Source organism: Dama dama, chromosome 5, assembly GCF_033118175.1.
Source record: "Dama dama isolate Ldn47 chromosome 5, ASM3311817v1, whole genome shotgun sequence".
NCBI classification, from domain to species: Eukaryota; Metazoa; Chordata; class Mammalia; order Artiodactyla; family Cervidae; genus Dama; species Dama dama.
In genome coordinates this window covers 23,887,306-23,912,575 of record NC_083685.1, presented here as the reverse complement: position 1 = coordinate 23,912,575, position 25,270 = coordinate 23,887,306, and the positions used below count along the sequence as shown (strand labels likewise).

At 45.4% G+C, this 25,270-nt stretch overlaps 1 protein-coding gene and 1 non-coding gene across 2 annotated transcripts in view; one reads left to right on the top strand and one right to left on the bottom strand.

The window, feature by feature from the left end:
* TMEM132C (transmembrane protein 132C) overlaps window positions 1-25,270 on the bottom strand; it is a 563,174-nt gene that overhangs the window by 322,406 nt on the left and 215,498 nt on the right. The gene's annotated exons all lie outside the window — the stretch shown is intronic.
* TRNAG-CCC (transfer RNA glycine (anticodon CCC)) lies at window positions 23,135-23,207 on the top strand. Its single transcript has one exon. It is a non-coding gene; the product is annotated as a tRNA-Gly (tRNA).

Genomic DNA, 25,270 nt, shown 5'->3' with positions numbered 1-25,270 from the left:
GTCTCCAGGAGACGGTGAAGGACAGGGAAGCGTGGTGTGCTATAGTCCATGGGGTCACAAAGAGTTGGACACAACTGAGCGACTGAACAACAACTTATGTCACACGCCAATTTAAGAGTGTCCCAGTTTGAGTTCTATCATCTTTCATATGGAGCATTATAATAGTGTTCCTTTGATTCTAAACCAGTAGTTTATCACCATCATCACCATTACCAGCACCACCAGCATCATCATCATGCCCACATGTTAAGGCTTACCATGTGCCAGTCATCATTCTTTGTCCTCTACCTGAATTAACTCATTAAGCCTCACTACAATCCCAAGGATGCAGACTCTCTTTCGTTTCCCTTTTGAGATGGGAAACAGAGAGGGTAGGTGAGAGAGGCAAGCTTTCAGCCTAGGAATCTGGGCTCCAGAGCCCGTGTTCCTACCAGTTCTATACTTTAAATCCAACCACTTGTCCTGTTGCTCCAGAAATAGAATCTAAAAGCTCAAAGCAGAGCGTACTAGGCCACCCATGACCTCATCCCCAGGTACCTTTCTAGTCTTCTCCCTGCCTCCCATATGATATATTAACACAAAATTGCTGGAGCTTCTTTTAACACCCTGGACAGACTTAGACTCCCCTTTCTCAGCTCATGCCTCCACCTGCTGAGCCTCTCTATCTCCCCTGCCCCATTCCCAAGTGATTTCACTTTGCCTTTAAGATAAACTCAGTCATCAATAACTTTTGATCTTCCCTGATCCCTCAGTGGGACAGGTGCTCACCTCCCTGCTCTGTGGTACTCTGTACATATCTCTAGCCTAAGCACAGGAGATGGATGCCATCTACCCAGGAACTGGTTGCATTCAGCACCTTCTCTTAGGTACACACTGCTTGCTCACTACCCAATATTCACTCCCTCTTTCTTCCTTGGCACCTAAACCTGCTTGTGTTGAACTCAGCAGTGTGGTGATAATTGGTCTGTCAATCCCCAGTCCCAATTTCCCTCAAATAGTTTCTCTATTCCCCAAGCCTCCTTTGAAGGTAGAGGTGATCTAATTCTGGTCAATTATAATTAAGGACATACGTACTCACAGGGAAGGCTTTTTGTTTCTTGATAAGGAAGGACAGGGAGGACTGACCCCATTCTTCTTCCTTTCTTGACTGAGGATGGGATGCCTGATGGTACAGAGATGACTATTTGATCCTGAGAGAGGAAGTAAAAAAATCCAAGGAAAGCCAACCAGAAAGATAGAAAGATACTGGGTTTCTGAAGATATCTTTGAGCCACTGCACCACTCACGCCTAGGAATTCTCCCCATGTCCCTGCCAGAGTTCTTGTTATTAAAGATAACTATGGCCTTTGTGGCTTAACATTCTATTATTCGCAGCCAAAAGCATTCCTGACTAATACTGTTAGTGTTGAGTGGATGGTACTTAGCACAAAGCACCTAGTCTTTGAACTTGAATCTGACCCTGTGTTCTCCATGGATGATGTCATATTGCCTCCTTTAAGACTACTTTTAGCAAATTGCATGATGAAGTGGCTCAAGAGAGAAATTTAGCAGCTGGTTGACTTTGTAAACTTACAGACATCTTGTTTTAGAAACTAAGCACATTTTTTTTTTGAAGTAGAAATTTCATTTAATCAAAACATTTCTGTGGGGGCTCTGGGATGTTAAGGTGGATATAAGGTATAAACACAGATTGAAGGGGGCTTGTCTCCCCTAGATTCATCACTCCTGAATGGCCTCGTGAAATTTACATCATTATTATAGTTGTCTAAATAACACTAACATTGTGTAAATTATTATTACTAGGTATAAACATTACAAATTTCTACTAAGCATATTTCCTTTAAAAAAATTTTTTTTAGAACTCTTTTCCACTTGCTATGAAATTTTTTTTTTCACATTTTTTTGGCCATGGGGGAATCTTAGTTCCCCTGACCAGAGATCAAACCTACACCCCTGCAGTAGAAGAACAGGGAAGTCCCAAAACTAAACATATTTCTTAATTTCGGTCACTCTAAAGCCTAGAATTCACCAACCTTTGGTAATTGTGCTCCAGTCCGCATGTTAAGCATTGTGTTTACTAAGCTTTTAGTTTCAGCTTCCTTCCCAGCCCACATTTCCTCTTTGTTTCATTTTTCTTATTTTAAATTGACTTCATTTTCCTGTGTTGTCAGCATCTCTGTAAGTTTTCCTTTTTGAACAGGACACGATATAACAAATTAATAAGCAGGCATTCAAAAATTTATTGTGCAAAGAAGTAGTTAACACATCACACACTTACCTAGGAGTTATTAATTTATACATCCTATCTGGCTTTTTGTCACCAGCAAACTCAACCTTTTATACTCATTTATTTCATCTTGAGTTCTCTCATCTCTCTGTCTGTCTCTGTCTCTCTGTCTTTCTCGTTCCTTCTGGAGTAAAACTTATAATTTAGATATGGAATTCAAGATAATTCCAGCTACATGAAACAGAAGACAACAAAGAAATGCACACATGTGCATATACACATACTTTTACAGTCAAGGGGCTTTTATTGCCTCCGAGCAACAGAAATTCCAGTGACAGAGACTCAGTAATGCCTAGATCCTGGTGCCCATGTGACCTCACCAGACTCAGTCTCTCTCCAGCTTTCAACCTCATTTTCCCATCTCTCTTGCTCATTTCAGACAGGACCTCCCTTCAGCACAGCAAGAGGGCTGCTAGCTATCAATAAAGACAAAGTAGATTAGAGATAGCCTGGGACTGGAGGTGGAATTCTGGATTAACCCCAAAGGGATATGAGGAATCTTACTGGGATGATGGAAATGTCTTAAAACTGGAGTCACAGTGATGTTGCACAATTCGGTAAAGTCACTGAAAATCACTGAAGTCAAAGTGTTAGTCGCTCAATCATATCCGACTCTTTGTGACCCCATGGACTGTAGCCTGACAGGCTTCTCTGTCCATGGGATTCTCCAGGCAATAACACTGCAGTGGGTTGCCATTCCTCTCTCCAGGGGATCTTCCAGACCCAGGGATCGAACCTGGGTCTCCTGCATTGCAGGCAGATTCTTTACTGCCTGAGCCACCCGAGAAGCCCCACATCACTGAACTGTATACTTACCAGTGGAAATTTTAGACCATGTAAATTACACTTCAATTACACACTACTATGTATACAATAGATAAGGAAAGAGAACCTACTCAATTCTCTGTGGTGAACTAAATGGAAGGAAACCCAAAAGGGAGGGAATATATGTATAGCTGCTTCATTATGCCCTACAGCAGAAACTAACACAACATTCCAAAGCAACTATACGCCAATAAGAAAAAAATTTTTTAAGGCTGTTTAAATGGAAAAAAAAAATCACAGCTTCTGGAAGGTCACATTCCATCATCTCTGCAATCCCAATGTAAGGACCATGCCTCTTTCTCAACAGAACTATTAAAGACCCAGGATGAGTCTCCTCGGCTCTGACTGGTCTAATCCATGTTACACGCCCACCTCTGGACCAATCACTTTGGCTGAGGGGATGAATGCTTTGATTGGACTGCTCTGTGTCACATGCCTTCCCTGGAGCCAGGTCGCAGGTCTCGCAGCACTTGAGTTACATTGACAGAGAGTTAGAGAGGGGGCAGTTCCCCAGGGAAAATCCAAGTGCTGCTACCAGAAAATTAGAAATAGATCTTCATTAGGCAAAGCATCAATATCCATACACCAACACACCTTCTCCCCACAGGAGGATGCAACCCTTCACTCATGGCATCCTCTCCACTTAAACTGCATCCTGCTCCCAGCACGGCTAGGCTCCTGAGCACCGTGGCCGTGGATTACTCTGGAGCCAAAACACACAGATTACAGTCCCCAGCTTCAGCACTTCTATCTGCAGGAAGACAATAGAACACTGATCTCAATGGGTTACTGTGGGAATGAAAAGAGCTCCTCCATAGAGTCCTCAGAACAATGCCTGAGGCAGAAGAAGTGCTTTTTGGAGGGTTTGCTATGATTCCCGGGTTGTGCGGGAGATGTGGAACTCTATGAATAAATATGAAATGGTTTGTGAGTTTTAGGAGCTGTGCTGTAAACGCCTGGTCTAGTCACCCCCCTTCTCACTCCAGCATCCATTCTCTGCCTTTCTCTGAGCCCCGAGGACTTGCCCCAAAAGTGTATCACCTGGATCCCTGGACCTGCTGGTTCAGAGGAAGGCAGTGATGGGATGGGGAGATATGGGAAGAAGGAGAAGTCAGGATGTCTTTCCACTTTGCACATCCTACTGTTTTTGATGCTGTGCTTTTCTTTTTTTTTTTTTTTTCTGGCTGCATTGCGTGGCTCATGAGATTTCAGGTTCCCCAAGCAAAGATGGAACCCGGGCCCCTGGCAGTGAAAGTGCTGAGTCCTAACCACTGGACCGCCAGGGGACTGCTTAATGTACCTCTCCTGGTGGCTGCTTCCTTCCTTGTTTACATCTCCTTCCTTCTAGGCTTCTCCTCCCCAGCTCTCTGCATCACCCAGGGACACACAGCTTCCTTCTGCTGTGGACCCCTGGGCACCTCAAAGTAGCTTATCTGTTCCCTTGACCCTGCCCAGAACACAGTCAGTTGAAAGATAGAGAAAGGTGGAGAATGGATGGTGGGGCCAGATGGGGGGTGGCTAGACCAGGTCTTTACAGCACAGCTCCTAAAACTAACAAACCATCTCATAGTCCCTTCATGAAAGATACTTCATTTGCAGAATTTCCCTGGTGGTCCAGTGACTAAGACCCCGAGCTCTCAGTGTAGGGCACCTGGGTTTCCTGGTCAGGGAACTAGGTCCCATATGCTACAACTAAAGATCCACATGCTGTGACTAAGACCCCGGGCAGTCAAATAAATAAATATCTTTAAAAATGCTTCATTTGCACCACACTGCAAAGATCCAGTTCTCTCTGGGATGCTGTCCAGGCTTCCCTGGTGGCTCAGATGGTAAAGAATCGTCTGCAATGCAGGAGACCTGGGTTCAATCTCTGGGTTGGGAAGATCCCTAGAGGAGAACATGGCAACCCACTCCAGTATTCTTGCCTTGAGAATCCCCTTGGGCAGAGGAGCCTGGTAGGCTACAGTCCCTGAGGGCACTAAGAGTCTGACACGACTGAGCAGCTAAGCACAGCACAACTGGATGCTGTCTACTAAAGAAATATTCCCGCATCATGCCTATGCCATGTTTAAGGCATCTTAATAGTCCACCTCATCCATTCACTGTTGCCCCAAAGAACCCATTTCAGAACCAGGGAATGAGGTGGTCATACAGACCAGATTATTGATGCAGGAAAGTGTGGATCCCCTTGCACTCCTAGGGTTCTGGATCCAGTGGGAGGCTTGGTGACCTGGGCATCTGTCAGTTTAAGCCAGAACCCCTAGGAGGGTAATGGAGATAGTAGATGTGGGTTCTGGGCAGGGGAAAATCAGTTAGGAAAGGAAAGACTTTCAGACTTTGCTGGTGGTCCAGTGGTTAAGAATCCGCTTGCCAATGCAGGGGAGACAGGTTTGATTCCTGGTCCAGGAAGATTCCACATGCCTGGGGCAACCAAGCCTCTGCGCCACAGCTACTGAAGACCACGTGCCTACAGCCTGTGTACTGCAATGAGAAGCCCGGGCACCAAAATGAGAGGAAGCTGGGGCACAGCAGTGAAAAGCCAGCACAGCTAAAAATAAATACATAAATAATTTAAAAAATTTTTTAAAGAAAGGAAAGACTTTCACAAAATGGAAACTCAACCAAAAAACAGAGCATAGAGCACGACTCTGTATTTTAAACCTACACCACACATGTTTGAGGTGGAGTATTAGCCCAGAAGACCCCAGAAATGTGTGAGCGGCTTCACCGTGATGCATATACTAATTCAGGATCAGGTACGGGTGTCCCCACAACAGGAACAAGTAAGAAGCAATATGTGTTCACCAAGGACCAAAGCACTGGAGAGTCAAGACATCCCCAAGAAGCATGGCTTCAAAGCCCAGGCCACTTCATCCTCAGGACAGGATGAGACACCATCCCTGAACGAGAAACAGGGTGGTTCCAAGACCTGGACTTGTAGACAATAAGCACGACCTGGGTGATCACTGCCCATCCAGGTGAGAATCCTGGGGCCCTTCATTCAAACGAAGGGTGATACAGACAGGTCCCTCAGTCGTGTCCAACTCTTTGCAACCCATGGACTGTATGTAGACTGCCAGGCTCCTTGTCCATGGGATTCTCCAGGCAAGAATACTGGAGTGGTATCTGTTCCCTTCTCCAGGGGATCTTCCCAACCCAGGGATCGAACCCAGGCCTCATGCATTGCAGGCAAATTCTTTTCGTCTGAGCCAATCAAACCAAAACCTAAGCTGTAAATGCCTCAAGGTTACAGAGTTGAAACCTAAGGGTGTGTGTGTGTGTGTGTGTGTGTGTGTGTGTGTGTGTGTGTGTGTGTGTGCGCGCGCTTAGTTGCTCAGTCATGTCCAACTCTTTGTGACCCCCATGGACTGTAGCCCACCAGACTCTTCTGTCCATGGGGATTTTTCAGGCAAGAACACTGGAGTGGGTTGCCATGCCCTCCTCCAGAGGATCTTCCCAACCCAGGGATTGAACCCAGGTCTCCTGCATTGCAGGTGAATTCTTTATTGACTGAGCCATCAGGGAAGCCCAAGAATACTGAAGTGGGTTGCCTATGTCTTCTCTAGGGGTCTTCCCAACCCAGGAATCTAACTGCGGTCTCCTGCATTGCAGGTGGATTCTTTACCAGCTGAGCTACCAGGGAAGCCACAGACAGGTCACAACACAGGGCAATTACTGCGCCACAAGCCTGATGGATGATCGTCGGCAGCATCCCATTCAGTATCCCTGTAACTCTGCTCCGTGGATGCTGCCACCGTCCCATCTCACATGAGAGAAAACCAAGGCTCCCGACCCAGATGTCACCTGCCTGGCATTACGGAGTCAGGCTCTGCAGACCTGAGATTTCACCCCACACCTCCCTGTTCTCAGCTATAAAAGGGGAACTAGGACAGAACTTCCTGGGGGCTGTTCTGAGTTTCAGTAAGGTCATCTCTGCAAAGTGTTTAATATAGCATCTGACTTTTCTTTTTTTTGACCGCCCCTGTGGGATTTTAGTTAGCTCCCTGACCTGGGATTGAACTTGGACCCTAGGCGGTGAGCTCACAGAGTCTTAACCACTGGACCACCAGGGAACTCCCACATCTGACATTTTAAAAAGGACTCAATGTTTATATATTTTCTATAGTAGCACAGGGAACTATACTCAGTATCTTGTAATGCGCTATATATAATAGAAAATAATCTGAAATGTGTGTGTGTATATATATGTAAAATCAAATCACTTTGAGGTACACCTGAAACTAACACAACACTGTAAACCATTCATCTGTTGTTTGTTTAGTTGTCAAGTCATGTAGCTGCTAACTCTTTGCGACCCCATGGGCCGCAGCCCACCAGGCTCCTCTGTCCGCAGAATTTCCCAAGCAAGAATACTGGAGCGGGTTGCCATTTCCTTCTCCATACTTCAGTATTCAAAAGAGAAGCCACTGCAATGAGAAGCCTGCACACTGCAATTAGAGAGCAGTCCCCACTTGCCACACAGCAATGAAGACCCAGCACAGCCAAAAATAAATAAAGTTTTTTTTTAAAAATAAAGAAGTACCTTAAAAAGGGGGCTTAATCACCAAACAATCATCGTGGTGACCATCCTCATCTCATTTTCACCTTCACTACCATTAAACTTGCCCAGTACATAAAACCAACTAACAATCACCTACTCATGCCACCCAGCCCCCCTCAGGAGACTGCAATGCCCCCATGGAGCCTCAGGGAACACACTTTACTGATTCGTACCCCTCCAAAGTTATCCCTCGATACCCAGGATGCAGCAAGCTCTCAACAGTCTGGGTGAAGGTCAAAGCCTATCTTTCTTCCTTATGTTGTCTGTCCTCTTAACTCAGTGCACTGACTTTGAAAAAGGGTACCCAGACCCTCAGTCTTTCTAGCTGTAGAATGGGTTCACAGTATCTGCTTTGAGTGTACAATACTAAACAGTGACTTAAAGATGACAAGCAGTAAACATGCTTTGTATCTCAGAGGATCATGCTGTGGGAGCAAAGTACTTTCCAACCAATGGACTGAGGGTTCTCCTCTAAAGCCAGAAGTGAAACTCCCTCCCCAAGCATACCTGTTCATTCTTTGTGCCTTCCTGCCCACCCTAAAACAAGGACAAGCATAACCGTGATATTTGTGGAGTGACAACTACATGTCAGGGACCAGGCACATGGGAGAATAATTCATTCGTTCATCAAGCTTATAGGGTCCTGTTACTGTCATTGCTGTGTTACTAGTGGGGAAAAGGAGACACAGAGAGTTTAAGAAAGTCATCAGTCTAAGATTAGACATCTGGTGGTTAGTTATCAGAGTTAGACTGGAATTCAGACATTATCTGACTCCTGGGACAGCAGTCTTACCCACTAGGCAACCTGGATTCTAGTAAGGCTCCCTGGTCCCCAAAGCAGATGACACTGGTTCAGCCTGTACAGCCAAGCGGAGGGGCTGCCATGTGCAGTTGTGCAGGTTGTAGACTGCACAAGGGCTCCTGGCCAGGAGAGCACTGATGGGTCTTGAATGCTACTCTCAGCTTCATGTGCTCCTGGCTGGAGGCTGGGTCTTCATGGAAGAAGGGCTACTTTCTCCTTCTTATGTGCAGAATAAGCAGATTTTTCTAATTTACACCAAGTCGCCAGGTACAAAGCAAAGGTTCTGGTTACATCCTATGTGATATTACCTCCGTCACCTCCCAAGTACAATGGAAGTGTGTTTGGTATTGCCTAGACCAGTGCCTCAACCATAGGGCAAAATAGTGTAAACTTCCTAGTTGTCACTGAAAAAGTCAAAAGAAACTGGTGAAATTAATTAGTTTTTTAAGTCTTTATTGAATTTGTTACAATATTGCTTCTACTCTATGACTTGGTTTTTTGGCTGCAAGGCATGTGGAATCTTAGCTCCCAGACTAGGGATTAAACTTGCACAATCTGCTGGAAGGTGAGGTCTTAACCACTAGATTTCCAGGGAAGTCCCCGAATTTAAATAATATATTTAATTTAACCCAATAAATCCAAAACATGATCATTTCAACCTGTAATCAACCTGTAATCATTATACGCATTATTCATGAGACTTGCATCCTTTTTTCTTCAAAACGTGGTGTGTATTTTTCACTTCCAGCACATCTCAGTTTGGACTGGCCCCATTTCAAGGGCTCAGTAGCATACATGTGACTGTTGTTCTGGACAGAGCCGATGAACAGTCACCAGGAGATGATCACCAGAGTGGCCTATGGGCCTCTGTAAGCAGGAAAGAGATGGATTCTCACTTCTACTCACTAAGATTCCTAATTTTTTATTCCAGGAAATCAGAAACCATTGACAAAGACTTAAATTTGGAAAGGCAAGAGGTTTAGATCCCTGTCTGGGTAAAAACTCTTTCAAGTAGACAGAATTTAAACCCAGGATCCTGGGTTGAGAAGGATGCAGTTTGCTTGTTTGGTTTTAATTTTTTAACTTATTTTTTAAATTTATTTTCAATTGGAGAATAATTGCTTTACAATGTGCTAGTTTCTGCCATACAACAACGTGAATCAGACATAAGTATACATTTGTCCCCTCCCTCTTGAACCCCCCTCCCAAGCCTATCCCCCTCTAGGTTTTATCTCACCCCTCTAGGTTTTCACAGCGTCCAGGGCAGGATGAGCTCCCAAGGTACTGATGAACCAATTTGCAGTGTAGGAATAGAGATGCAGATGAAAAGACTTGAGGACATGGGGTGGGGGGAAGGAGAGGGTGGGACAAATTGAGAGAGTAGCATTGAAACATACACGTTACCAGAGGTGAAACAGATAGCTAGTGGGAAGCTGCTGTGTACACAGGATGCAGTTCTGAAGGCAAAAATTGCTACTGAGAGAGGCTGCCAGTCATTGTATAAAAGAAGGATTCAAGACTAACACAAATAAATAGATAAGTAAACAATTATGTAAGTTAAATGGGGGAGAGGTAAGGGAAAGCGCTTAGAGCCCCCAAAAGAGTGACAAACGTAAAAAAAGATAGGAAGGTATAAGTTAGGAGGAAAAACAAAATCTGTGTTTGGCAACCACCACAGTAATAATTGGGCTTCCCTGATAGCTCAGCTGGCAAAGAATCCGATGCAGGAGACCCCGGTTCGATTCCTGGGTTGGGAAGATCCCCTGGAGAAGGGAAAGGCTACCCATTCCAGCATTCTGGCCTGGAGAATTCCATGGACTGTATAGTCCATGGGGTCGCAAGGAGTCAGACACGACTGAGCAACTTTTACAGTAATAATTACTTTAGGCAAAAATCATCAATAGATGTAAAAACCAGTAGTAACAGTCGGAGGAATTACAAGGTCTCTATGTTGTCTTGAAGCATTTCCCCACAAACTACTTATTGGTATTTAGTATAGTAAAGTGACTTATTTCCACATGGCAACTTCAGAGAGGAGAAAGAAGCGATCGGCATGTCTGGAGGGGACAGATGGAAGCACACACCTACAGACACAATGCAGTGTCAGGCCAACCGTGCAGTCTGCATCTAAGCATGAGGAAGCACCAGTTAAACCAAACAGAGACGCATGCTGGGAAATAACTGTCTTCTACTCTTTAGACCTAACAGGTTTGTGAAGTCAAAGAAAGACCAAGAAGCTCTTCTAGATTAAAGGAGATCGAAGAACTGTAACAACCAAAGGCAACACATCATCTGAGACCTGTTTAAACATTTTTTTTAATTGACATATAGTTGATTTACAACATCATGTTAGTTCCAGGTATACAGAAAAGTGATTCCATTATATATATATATGTATATACTTTGATTATATACTTTTCATATTTACATTTCATACATATACTTTTTCATATTCTTTTCCATTATAGGTTATTACAAGATGCTGAATATAGTTTCCTGTGCTATACAGTAGGTTCTTGTTGTTTATTTCATATGTAGTAGTGTGTATCTGTCAATGACTTTCTTTTGCTATAAACTCCATTGTTGAGACAATTGGAGGAATCTGAAAAAGGTCTGTAGATTGATCGTAATATTATGTCAAGGTTAGTTTCTTGATTTTAGACTATGGTGATGTAAGAGACAATCTTTGCTTTTAGAAAATTTCAGGATAAAAGGGTGCTGTGTCTTCATTATCCTCTCAAATGGTTTAGAAAGAAAGTATGTGTGTATATATTACAGATATTTCATATATATATATACATGTTTTACACACATGGGAAGACGGATGAAGCAAATGTGATAAAAATGTTAACACTTGGACATTTGGAGATGAAGAATCTGGGTGAAGGCTGTACCAGATTCTTTGTGCTATTCTTACAACTCTTCTATAAATCTGGAATTATGTCAGAATAAAAGTATTTTAACAAATAGAGGATGCAGAAAAATGTCCAGGCAGGACACACTGAGGAGTCGCACAGAGCCGTGGCGTGGAGAAAGAAAGGATGCAAGAGAAATCAAAGAGGCTAGATCCACGGGACTCTGTGACCCACGGGAGGGGCCGGAGGGGGTGGGAAGGTTCCCAGGTTTCTGGGTTGGTTCACAGGTGATGTCATTATCCAAGGACAAGAACAGTATCTTCAGAGAATCTGGACCGTGCTAGGGAGTTCAGTGACCCAAGGCGGGGCATGTCCCATGGGACTGTGTTAATTCAGAATCAGCTCCACTTTCCAACCCTTTGGGTCAGGGAGCCGGGGGTGGGGAGGGATATGCCATCTCGATGAAGCTGCCTAGAAACAACCAATCAGAAAAGCTAGTTTTCTCCCCTACACGTGGGTATTTGTGCATAATAAGCTCATATATTATCTGGAGGAAACTCTCCTCAATGACAGTGCTCCAAGAAGGAACACACTGCTCCTGAAACAGACAAGCATTCTTCTCCAAACTCCGTAACTGGCCAGTCACTGCAAGGGGGCATCTCCCCTGCTCCCTCCGCTCTCTAAGTCCCATCACACTGGCTGCCCTTCTTTACAGCCCAGAGGCGTTTATTTCTCCTTCTTCAGGCCTTTCTTTACCTGCCATCATTCCCCTCTACTCCCAGTTCCAACGTCACCCAGACATTGGTGAAAGGCAGAAAGCCTTTCTCTGGCGACCCTGTTCAAGAAGCTTTAAACCCATGGTTCTTTGCAGGTCCTCTCAGTCAGGTTACCTATTCCACTGCTTAGACTTTGGACTTCACCATGGTTATATGTGCACTTGTTTATCTTCTGTCCCTGTCCACAGGGTCTCTGTCTTTGTTATTCTGGGCTGGCGTCCCTGTTCTGTAACATGGCACTCCAACACATCATAGGTGCTCAATTAATGCAGGTTACAAATAAGTCGGGGAAGTGTCACTGGACATTTCTAGGGCAGTCCCCAAATGTCATGAGGTAGGACTCTGAAACTATTCCTGAGGATCTGAGCTCTCTGAGATCTGTCTCTCATGCTGCCTGGGGGAGGCTGGAATGCATTTCCGTCACACAAGCTTAAACTTCATGAATGGGAGGGATACACGGGCTACTTCTATATCCTGGTTACTGAGGGGTCAGACAGCCATGGGGGAAACCAAGAAACCATCCAGAACCTCTGTGATCTGGGGACAGAGACACCCTGTGCACCTAAGAAGCTGGAATGTTATTAAGGGTGACTGCATGTCCTGGTAACAGACTGGTGCCCTTTTTAAAAACCCGTTCCTGCAGGACCGGCCAAGGGAAGTAAGCAAGCATGCATTGTGCACTTGGCCAGGTCGGGGGCAGGGAAATGGTTGATAACAGTTTGCATCAAATAACCTCACTGCATCAAAGGCTGGCACCCTGGGAGGTTGATGGCTGGAATAACCCCAGGGGAAGTAAAGAGGATCAGATCACAGCGCCCCCTGCGTCCCGGACTCTGGGAGGGAGGGGGGGGTGCCCCTCACCCTCATCAGCACACGTCTTGTCTCTGCGAGCCCCAAAAAGGGAAGCGATTCACATCCTCTTCCCAAACGCCATCTCGGCAACAAAGCGGGCAATGTGTTTAATCTCGGCCCGCGGATCCAGCTGAGTTTACAGCAGTGGGTGGCTTTCAAACCTAACATTTGATCAAAATGAAAAAGTGGCCCTTCCTTTCAGCTGGTGACAAGCCTGCACGTATAAATCACAGCCCTTCCCGGGGAGGGCTCCTCAGAGTACAATCGACGGGGCAGCCCGGCCACCTCCGTCCCCATCTGGACAAAGGGGGCTGGGGCTTTTCCAGGGGCCCCGGGAGCTTTTAAAGGCCCCTTGTAAAAAAAAAAAAAATGAGACATACACCATTCTGAGCACGACTGCGGGCATGGAGGAAAGCCCTCCTTAATAAAGATTTGCATTTTATTGGGTTTGAGGGCTCAGTGGAAGCCACACTTTCAGTTGGAAGGAAGCTCCGAAATCCAATGCTAAGATCAGAGGATGGACAGAAATGTTGAGGTTTCAGAGCTTTCGGGTTCTAAGTAAAGGGAACAGATAAGTGCATTTGACTGGCAAAGATGATGATTTTAAAATCACTAGTCACTGATCAATTGATAGTAAAAATAGTATGTTGATAAATAAATAATAGCAATTATGGAATGGGCTTCCCTGGTGGCTCAGTGGTAAAGGATCTACCTGCCAACGCAGGAGATGTGGATTGGATCCCTGGGTTGGGAAGATCCTTGGAGAAGCAAATGGCAACCCACTCCAGTGTTCTTGCCTGAGAAATTCTATGGACAGAGGAGCCTGGCGGGCTACGTCCATGGTGTTGCAGAAGAGTCAGACACAACTATGCAACTAAATAACAACAACAATCATATAACAATATAGTATAATACCTAATAGTATAATAAGAAAGACAATGACAACAGTGGGTGACAATTTCATCGAGCCTTCACATAAAGCTGGCCAGGTGCTCAAACATTTGACATCACCATCTCCTTAATCTCTCTTTTTTTCAAGCTTCATTGATATAGAATTAACATGTAACACTGTGTAAGTTTCAGTTTTCCTGAAACTTAATTTAACACTGTGTAATTTTCAGATTTCACAATCTTGTTGAGATTGTGATACTATTAATATATACCATATTTGATCATAGACACAGTGACGGAAATGAAACCTTAATCCTTACGACAACCCTACGGTGTGGGCACTATGATCATCCTGTTTTGCTTACGGGGCAAAGGAAACTGCCAATGCTCAGACAGCCCAGGAAGGGGCAGGCCTGACACAGGCTACATCAACGGGACTCCATCTGGATGGGTCCTCACCTCGGAAAAACTGCCCTGTGTCCCCTGCCTCACGTTCTCCCATCAGAACCCTGAGGTGGGCTTGTTTGTACAGAAGAACCTACCAGGTCATCAGCTCCACTGTAAACAGCTGAAGTGTGCTTGGGGGAGAAGGCTTTGGGACTTTCTTTTGAAAAGTCAAAGTTATGAAAGTAATTACATCCAATCTGCCTTTTAAACAAATGTGCATCATAATTAAAACCACCTGTTCACTAAAACAAACAAACAAACAAAGATAGAATGAAGTGTTGCTTTCAGTGAAAAAATGGCAACTTGACTTATTCCTACAAAACTGAGTGATGATACTAGATAGTTTATATTTATATTTGACTTTTGTAGCTCCATCATAAAGAGGGACATTTTTTGGCAAAGGCTTAGAATGTTTCATCAATGTAAAGAAGGTCCTCTCTTGATAATGAAATCACTCTTTTTTACTTCTCTTGTCTTCTATGGTGAGCTGGTAGAACCCCCACCAGACATCCCCTGGCTTTGTCTTCAGTGATTGTGCATGTGGTTGGAGCAGCTCACCAAAAAAAAAAAAAAAAAAAAAATCATTTTTGTGCATCTAAAGAACTTCTGCATCTTTATCTGAAAACTCACTTTGTAAAACACTGCACGGCTTTGCATTATATTGGTGGATATTTCTGACATACTTAAATTAATGAATGATCAAGGAAAGACTCTTGACAGACAATAGCTTCAACACTTAACTAGCTTTTTAACTACTCACATCATTAAGGAATCTTTGCCTGAGAGGAAAACGTTGGCCTTTGAACACAGTCTCCTATCAGGAAACAAGATCACAGCTGTGTGGCTCCCAAGAGGTAACACATTGCAAGAACTCAGGAGAAATGAAGCCACCCTTCTTCCGCATCCCACCTCCAGACCCTATTTGCTCCCCTTCATGAAATTTCAGGTACCGCCTGCAGATGTCTTATTGCTACCGTTTTCCTATGCTGCCTTTGGGAAAGGCACTGGGGCTGGGTTCTGCTGCTGTTGGTGGTGGTACTCTTATTTTGTGTGTGTGTGCTGGGTCTTTGTTGCCACACGTGGGCTTTCTCTAGCTGCAGTGAGTGGGGGCTACTCTCTAGTTGCGGTGTGTGGGCTTCTCGTTGCTGTGGCTTCTCTTGTGGGGCACAGGCTCTAGGCGGTCAGGCTCAGTAGCTGTGGCTCCTGGGCTCCAGAGCACAGGCTCAGTAGTTGTGGCTCACTGGCTTAGTTAGCCAGTTAGCCCGTGGCATGTGGAATCTTCCTGAACCAGGGATCAAACCTATGTCCCCTGCATTGGCCACTGGACCACCAGGGAAGTCCCTGAAGCTGGTTTTGAGCTGAGCCCCTAACAGCCAGTTAAGCTGGTCATCCCCCAGTAAGCGAGTGGGATGTGGATGGAGACACAGCATCACGGACTGCAGGGCAGACGCCTGTGTCTAAAGCCGATGTTCCTGTCCTTGAGAAATCCAGGACAGACAAAACTCCATGTCCCTGGACCCGAGTTCCTCATTCCCCAAGTCACTGGCTTCCTTACCTTCCTTCACTCTGATGAATGAACTCCCCGGGGTTTAAACTGCTGAGATCGCACGATCGTGGTGTTTCATACCTCCCTGTGATTCTCATTTGTCTCCTAACATGAAAAAGAAAAAAAAGCAGCCTCTCTTCTTTCCTAAAGCAAAATGCTGAGAGGAAAGAGACTAATCCAAACAACTCCTCGGGATGGCTGCACATCAAACGTCTTTTCCTCGAGTCTGAATTGGAGAGCTAAGTCCTCCGGAATTGGAAGCATATGGCCTTCATCTGCTCCCCCAGCCACAAGAATGGAAAAAAAAAAAAAAAAAACGAAAAGAAAGAGGAGCTTGGAGAAATATGTTTTAGTTTTTTTGCAGCGCCTCTAACGTCTGAAAACAGTTCAAGATGCTACCCATCAAAGCCACCAGTCACCATGCATTTTCTTTGCCCAGTGACTAAATGTTTCAAGACCACCAATGGAGACATTTGCTATTTGGGGAAGTCCTGACTTCAAAAGGTCTGTTCTTGCTGAGGGAGATGTGACGGCAAGGGCCAGGCAGGCAAGCTCTGTTTTCCTTGGAACCTGCTAATTGGAGATTCTCCACACACAGACTCAGAGACACCCTTGGAACTTCTGGCCAATACGTGGGCAATAGAAAACAGTCGTCTTGGAGCTTTTCAAGTGTCCCCCCTCCCCATGTTTCTGCACTCCTGAGGACCACCACAAATGTTCTGTTGCATCAGCCCTCTCTCTGGTTTGGAGTGATGCTGTTTTGTTGGTTTTTTTTTTTTCATTAAATAATGTATTTATTTTTGGCTACACTAGGTCTTCATTTCTCTAGTTGTGGCAGCGAACGGGGGCTACTCTCTAGATGCAGTGCTCAGACTCCTCATTGTGGTATTCTCTCTCATTGAGGAGCACAGGCTCTAGGCACACCGGCTCAGTAGTTGTGATGCATGGGTTTACTTGCCCTGGGGCATGTGGATTCTTCCTAGACCAGGGATGGAACCCGTGTCTCCTGCATTGGCAGGTGGATTCTTAACCACTCTATCACCAGGGAAGTCTAACAGAAGTTTTAAGACAGAGGAAGTTTTCTGGCCCACTTTGGCCAACACTTTAGGTTACAGATGAGGGAAACTCAGGTGTGCACAGCTGAGGTCAGTCATTTGGGAAGAACTAGGACCAAAATCAGATTTAAGGATGTCCTGTCTGCCCTGATTCTGCATCTTGAGGTTCATCGTGCAAAGCAGGACTTCCCTGAAGCTCCACTGCTTAAGACTCCACACTTCCATTGCAAAGAGCGTGGGTTCAATTCCTGGTCAGGGAACTAAGATCCACATGCTCCATGGAGTGGCTAAAGAATAAAAAAGATGAATGAATAAATGTACATCAGTGCAAAAACTCTGTCTTATTTCTGGATCCGAGCACACAGCAGCTGTGTGCTATTTGTCTGATGGATGTTGAGTAAGTGAACGATATATGTGGTCAATGAGCAGACACCATGAATTTAGAGTCTTTGCTTGCAAGCAACTGAAAACAATACTGGCTCCCATGGGTATAGAAAGAATTGCCATGTATACCCTCAGAGCCAGAGGGGTGCTTGGACAATGGGTGGAGCAGTTCAAAGAAGCAAGTATGGAATGAACAACTGTAAGGGGAACTCCTGAAATCCAAAAGTTCACATTGATTGAGTGTCTTTGCGGGGGTTAAGTCCTGAATCAATCAGTTCTAAAGCCTTGCAAGATTCATGTGCCACGAATACAGCATCTGAGTAATATCTCTCTTCACCGTTCATCACAGCCAGGTTGTCCCATTTCTTTGTGGTTCAGGCCTGACATCTATGCCCTGACGTGGAGTTAGCAGAGGGGGCATCAATTTCCTTCGATCACATGGGGAAAGTGTGAGGTTCCTTCAGGCACGTCAGGGGCTGTTATCAGCAGGCACACATGGACACTGACACTTATATTAATGAAAATTAAATAAAATTAAGAATTCAGTTCCTCAGTGTCACTAGCCTCATCTTGAGTGTCCAATGGCCCTACTGGATAGCCCAGACACTTAGCATATTTCCACGGTCACACAAAGTCCTTCTTTAAAAATTAATTAATTTGGCTATGCTGGGTCTTAGTTGTGGCACTTGCGATCTTTAGTTGCATCATGCAGGATCTAGTTCCCTGATCAGGGATTGAACCCAGGCTCCCTGCACTGGGAGCACACAGTCTTAGCTACAGGACCACCAGGGAAGCCCCCCAAGGAAGTCCCCACATGAAGTTCTACTGAACAGCACTGCTGCCACCAAGTTCAGGTTCCCTGTGCTATTCTCTTTTATTTCTGTGGATTTGCTGCGTCTGTGTCTGTGTGTCTGCGTATATGTGTGTGCACACAATGCATCCATCTCAAATTGTTATCACATAGCACAGGGAACTCTACTCAACAATCTGTAATAAGCTATATGGGAAAAGAATCTGAAAAAGAATGGATAGATGTGTAACTGAATCAGTTCACTGTACATCTGAAACTAACACAACATTGTAAATCAACAATAAGTAAGTGTTAGTCACTCAGTTCAGTTCAGTTCAGTTCAGTTGCTCAGTCGTGTCTGACTCTCTGCGACCCCATGAATTGCAGCACGCCAGGCCTCCTTGTCCACCACTAACTCCCGGAGTTTACTCAAACTCACGTCCATCGAGTCGGTGATGCCATCCAGCCATCTCATCCTCTGTTGTCCCCTTCTCCTCCTGCCCCCGATCCCTCCTAGCATCAGGGTCTTTTCCAATGAGTCAACTCTTCCAATGAGGTGGCCAAAGTATTGGAGTTTCAGCTTCAGCATCAGTCCTTCCAATGAACACCCAGGACTGATCGCCTTCAGGATGGACTGGTTGATTAGTCAATCAGTTGAGTTCAACTCTTTGTGACCCTCTGGACTATACCCTGCCAGGCTCCCCTGTCCGTGGGATTCTCCAGGCAGGAATACTGGAGTGGGTTGCCATTCCCTTCTCCAGGGGAATCTTCCCAACCGAGGAATCGAACCCCTGTCTCCTGCACTGAAGGCAGATTCTTTATGATCTGAGCCACTAGGGAAGCTCTAATATAAAGTAAAAAGTAAATTTAAAAAACTAAGCAAAATTATTATCACAGATGTATCCATGTCACATCTGATTCTTCTTTGGGATGTTAGACTATCAAGTGCAGGCATTATTGTATATCTGGCACTGAGGGAAACCTGAGCACCAAGCAGGCACTTCATAAATATCTGCCAATCAACACATGATGAACATTTCAAACCCACCACCATGATGATCATTCTTGCAATTTAACAGAAATTATTTTAAAAATTAAATAGTCTTCATCCCCAGTCCTCTTGGGCTCTAAACTGTTATTTTGCCTTTGCTGCTCAAAAACATCACTCTCATTAGCAGGTTTCAAATCAGTTTGATCCTAAGCTCTAAAGAGCTCTAAAGATCCTTTAGCTCTAAAGACTAAAGAACAGCTGTATTTATTTTTGCACTCATCATGGGCCTGTAGAGCAGTGTCTGCTTGATAAGTAAGACCAATGAGAGAGCCCAAGAAGGAACAGAATAGGATTCCCCTGGTGGTCCAGAGGTTAAGAATCACCTGCCAATGCAGGGAGCATGAGTTCGAGCCCTGGTGTGGGAATTAAGATGGCCACATGCCCTGGGGCAATTAAGCCCATGAGCCACAACTACAGAGGCCCGAGTACCCTAGAGCCCATGCTCACAACAAGAGAAGCCCCCACTCGCCACAACTGGAAAAAGCCTGTGCGCAGCCTAAATAAATAAAATTTAAAAAAAAATTTTTTTTAAAGGAATAAAACATTCCTTGGGTGTTGGAGGCCTGTTGAGCTGCCCAGGGAAGGGGTTGGAGATGGCATCTCAGCAGGGGTCGCAAGATGAGACCAGCTTCAGAGAACCCAAAGAGAAGCAAGAATCTCTGTGTTTATTCTCAGAATAAAGTCAGAGGAAGGACTCATTCATAAGGATGGGTGGCTTGGTTCCGCACGCAGCTACAGAAAATGACAAGCAGAAGGTCAAGGAAGCTCTTCCTAAGCAACAGGATGTGGACTGGCCAGTGATGAGGAGGTGAGCCTAAACTCTGTCCCGGGGATACTCCTGGGACCTCATGGGCATCCCCCAGCCCCTCTAAACCTCAGTTTTCTCATCTGCAAGATGGGGATGCTCCTGCATCCCTGCTGTCGAGGGGATTTATCAGGGTGCTCGGCAGTGATGCGTGTGCACACATCCAGCACATGGAAACACGTGTCTGCGGCTCCCATGTGTGTGGCTCGTGCCAGTTTGTGCTTCTCTTCCTGTTTCAGTTAGGAGAACAAGGGGCACAAATTCAAGTGCGTCCTTGTGTGAGCAGGTTTCCCTGCCACACTCCTCTGAAGGCTGAGGGAAGCGTTCAGGTCTTGTCAGTTTCCCCCAGTGGTTCTCAGGTCCATTTCCTACACGACTCCTGTACAAAGTACCCCTACCTGAGCCCTCACGGGCTCTGGGGCACACAGGTCCTCCAAAGCCTCACCCCCAGTCACGTGCTCCTGTCCTGGGGACTACAGGACTGGTCCAGGCCCCACTCCAGCGTCCTTGGTGGTCAAGACACTCACCCCAAAACTAGCAGGCCCTGGACTGGTTCTGTAGGGTGCTCAGGTACATGCGCACACACACACTTACACACACCCTCTACACACCACTACCACCCACACAAATGAACACACACATACACACACATACTCACATTCTACCTACCCACACAAACTCACACCCCTCTGCACATACCACCACCATCTACACACACATCCCACCATCTATAGACACACACACATCCCATCTACACAAACATGCACACAGATACACACACATGTACATCTCTACACACACATACCCACACCCCCTATATACCATCACCATCACCTACAAAAAAAAAAAGAAATAGACACATATACACACCACCATCTACACATACATCCCACTTATACAAACACACACATACACAACTACCTACACACACAATTAACTTAAAAAGTAGTCATGATATCATTCTGTTATTACTTTATACCACTTATTACCAATTTTTTAGTGAAAAAACCCAACTCTGACATCAGGAAATGTAGAAAAGGATAGCACTACTTTCTTTTGCTCATGAAGCATGATCATCAATGCAAACATTGATCCAAGCCACAGGTTCCCAACTTTTGAGCTGGGTAAGCAGATATTAATTCGCAGGTGACTCAGTGCTAAAGAATCTGCCTGCCAATGCAGGAGACACAGGTTTGATCCCTGCATCAGGAATATCCCCTGCAGGAGCAAATGGCAACCCGTTCCAGTATTCTTGCCTGGGAAATCCTATGAACAGAGGAGCCTGGTGGGTGGGCTATAGTCCATGGGGTCGCAAAAGAGTCAGACGTGACTAAGCATGCATGCACAAGCAGATATTAAAGATTTAAAATCCACTCTATGATTACATAGAGTCAAGACTTCTTTCTTTACAAAAGAGGTTGTATAACCCTTCTTTCTCTCAGTAGTCATGACCTGGGGCCACAATACTCTTTCTACCATTTTAGAAAAGTTTTCAACTCTCCCAACCCATGAGCATCCACCCAGGGCAGGCAGCCTGCCCCACTCTGGGTCTCTCTGCTCTGGGGGCTGCATCCCTGGGAATGCTGGGGGTTCAGAGGAGCCTGACTTGCCTACAGAAGTAATTCCTGCCACACCAGCTCCCAAGAAGGAGCAGTTACCCTGACACAGGTAGCCCAGTGGGCTGAGAAGCCTGATGGCGCTGCACGGGTCCCTGTCGCTGTGTTCAGAATCCCCAGTGGGAACTGGAGAGAAGCTCAGCTGGAGAGCGGTGGCTGCCCCTGTCTTGCTGCGGAGTGATGGACACCCTAGAGAAGGGCAGAGGGGGGCATATTTCTTTTCTCGCCTCCAAGAGCGGAAGAAACAAGCAGAAGCATGGGACTGGATGGATCTTGCCCTTAGTCATGGAGGTCGAGGATTCCTTGCATCCTTTGGACCTGTCTGAATTTAGTAATCTGATTGCATCAAGGCAGAAAAACCACACACATATTGGGGGTGATGGAGGTGGTGTGGGAAACCCTGGGATGGCAGTTTCCATGAATGTAAGTGGTGGGATCGGTAAGAAAGCCAGGCTTGGAAAGGGGCAGCAGATACAAGCCAGGGATACAAGCCAGGGACAGTCAGGGGACAGAGAGGGCCTTCATGCATTCCCCCAAGAATTCCCTTCTCATTTCAACGTGATCAGGTTATATACAGGAACCCCCAAACTCCTATTTGATTTAAGTGAGGGGGCATACAGTCATCCTGGTATTCAGCTTATTGGGTTTCTTAGTATTGGGCTGGCCAAAAAGTTCATTTGAGTTTTTCCATACGATGTTACAGAAAATCCGAATGGCTTAGCTAACACAATATAATGTATAGAGATATTTTATATGTAGGTGTGGGGTGCAGGTGTCTGGCTTGGGAGATGAAGAAGCAAAGAGAGACAGAAGGAAAGACAAAGAGGGAGAGACAGAGAGACATTACATGACTTTGAATATAAATGGGGCTTCCCCTGAAGCTCAGTCAGTGAAGAATCTGCCTGCAATGCAGGAGAGCTGGGTTCAATTCCTGGGTCGGGAAGATCCCCTGGAGAAGGAAATGGCAACCCACTGCAGTATTGTTGCCTGGAGAATCCCATGGACCGAGGAGCCTGGCAGGCCCCAGTCCATGATGTTGAGATGTCTATCTCCTCTATTTATCTTCAGTAAATTGCATTGGGTTGGCCAAAAAAATTCGTTCAGGTTTTACTGTAAGCTGTTACAGAAAAACCCCAAAGAACTTTTTGGCCAGCCCCATAAAAATCCACCTCTATTTTAGGTGGAAATAATTACACTTTGAGCAGAAAAACAAAAGCCACCTCTCAGGAAAAGCGAACCGCCGAGCTGACAAGACTCATTACAAGGCCGGACCTGGCGTGGGGTCTCCAGGGCGAGCAGGAGGCTGTGACATTAACACATGGTTCATTACAACCGAATTAGAGATTGGTTCCTCCTGCGCTCCAGAAATTAGGGATGGTCAGCAGCAACTTGATTTTCCCATGAAAGCAGGAAGCATCTTGTTCAATGCTGGAAAATCACTAATTATAGTGTGGAAGCTATTTAAATGCACAGACACCCTCTTGCCCCTCTAGTTTTCTGTTTTAACTCTGTAATTTCCAGATGTCAATGTCCTCTCCTCCGGAGAGCTGTGGTTGGTTGGAGAATCAAGAAAACAAGTAGCACGGGGATTTCCTTGATGGTCCAGTGGCTAAGACTCTGCGCTCCCAATGCAGGGGGCCTGGGTTGGATCCCCGGTCAGGGAACTAATCTACACACTGTAACTAAAGATCCTGCATGCCACAGCGAAGATCCAGCACAGACAAATAAATAAAGAAATGTTTAAAAAGTAATGCAGTTGAAAAATCACGTTTATACCTGTATGTCCAATGGGGTCATCACATTGAGTTGAGAAAGATTCAACTCTCTAGGAAAGACAGAATAATTCTGAGTGGCATGGATCCTGCTGTCATAACACACAATGATTTTGTGCTCTAGGTACATGGGTTGGATTCTGATTCACTTGGTAGGTCGGTCTCAGAACCCCAGCTTCTTTCCATGACAGCCTCCCCTGCTGTTTGGTTATTCTAGTCTCTAAGACACATTTGTCATTCAACTTTATTCAATGTGACCATGCAATACAAGCTAAATATTTCTTTTGGTGCTCCATCCAAGAAAAAAAAAAAAACAAACCATTGGTTCCAAGAGCAGAGAACAAATTCAACTTTGCAAACCCTAAGGATTTTTCAAGGGTGATTCATGCATGCGATCATTCATTTACTTACTCATTCACCCAACACGTATCTGTTGTGTGCCCATGGGATGCCTGGCACTGTTCTGGGTGCCGAGGACACAGCTGAGAACAAAACAGACAAAAGACCTCCCTACTGGAGATGACCTGTTTATAGTGGAAAACCAGCACCAAAAAAGATAGGTAATAAAGTGTAGAGTAGATGACATAGTGACAAGACAGACAGGCGATAAGGAATGTGGGGAGACAATTTTAAATAGGGTACCTGGGAGCCTCACTGAGCCAAAAGGATTTAAATAAAGCCCTGGAGGAGGCAAACTCAGAGTTTGCCGGGCTTCTTTGTAGGTAAAGGAGACAGCACGTGGAAAGGTCCTGGGGTAGGAGCTTGACTGAAACATTTGAGGCCAGTGAGGAGGAGGGAAGGGGATTAGGAGAGGAGTGTGTGTGGAGGCAGGTAAAGATCACACCTTGCAGGCAATGGTAAGGACTTGGTGTTCATTTTCAGTGAGATGGGAACCATGAAAAGAGTCAAGCAGAGATAAGTCTGTCATAGACAGACTTTAAGAGATCATTGAACTGACAGTGGATGTGAACTGGAGCAATACGGCAGCAGGAAACTAGTTTGGAGGTTCTCATAAGCGTCCAGGTGAGAGACAATGGTGGCTTTCACGCTATGTGGTTTTCCCCTGAGGATCCCTGAAATGTAGCCTCTTGTAAGAAGCAGATTCTGGTATAACCCTTACTACAGGGTACAGCCTGTCTGCGGGGACAGTCCTCAGATATAGCTCCATCTGTGCTGTGCCCCGCTGAAAACTCTGTGCTGTCTAGAGCATCCCTCTGGTATCCTCACTTACCCTCCTCTTGATAATAAGCGCTCCCTCTCCTTCTCTTCTTCCTGATCATTTGTTATCTAGGTGTCCAAAGGGTTGGCAACCAGACCTATTCCAAAGAAGACTTGATTCTTTGCCAACAGCTACGACAAGAATTCAGCCAGGCTTTCACTTATGGCTTATCCTCGTGATCCTGTCTGCCTTTGAAAATGGACGCTTCTCTGTTTCTTTTTTTTCAGCATCCTTGAGCTTTTTCTGAAATATTTATGTATTTATTTTTGGCCGTGTCAGTCTTTCTGGCATGACGTTTCTTTCATCATAGTGGGCAGCTTTCTCTCCGGTTGCAGTGTGCGGGACTCTGGTTGTGGCACACGGACTCAGGAGTTGCCCCGCGGCATGTGGGATCTTCGTTCCCAGACTAGGGATTGAACTTGCATCCCCTGCATTGGAAGGCAGATTCTTAACCACAGGACTGCCAGAAGTCCACGGCTTCTTTATTTCAATCCGGAGAAGATTGTTTCTTTGCTGGGTTCCTCCCTGGCTTAAAATGTAATATCCCAAGAGGGTTTTCCTCTTCTCATTCAGATGTCATGTCTTTGGATTTAAGTGGGAGGGATTTAGGGTTGTCTCCAGAAAGAAAGGAGCTCCTCAAACCAGGATATTTTGGTCATACTCACTGGATGGCACACCCACAGTGCTGGGCAGTCATGTAGAGTGATGCTGTCTGGTACCAGAACTCAGAAGATGC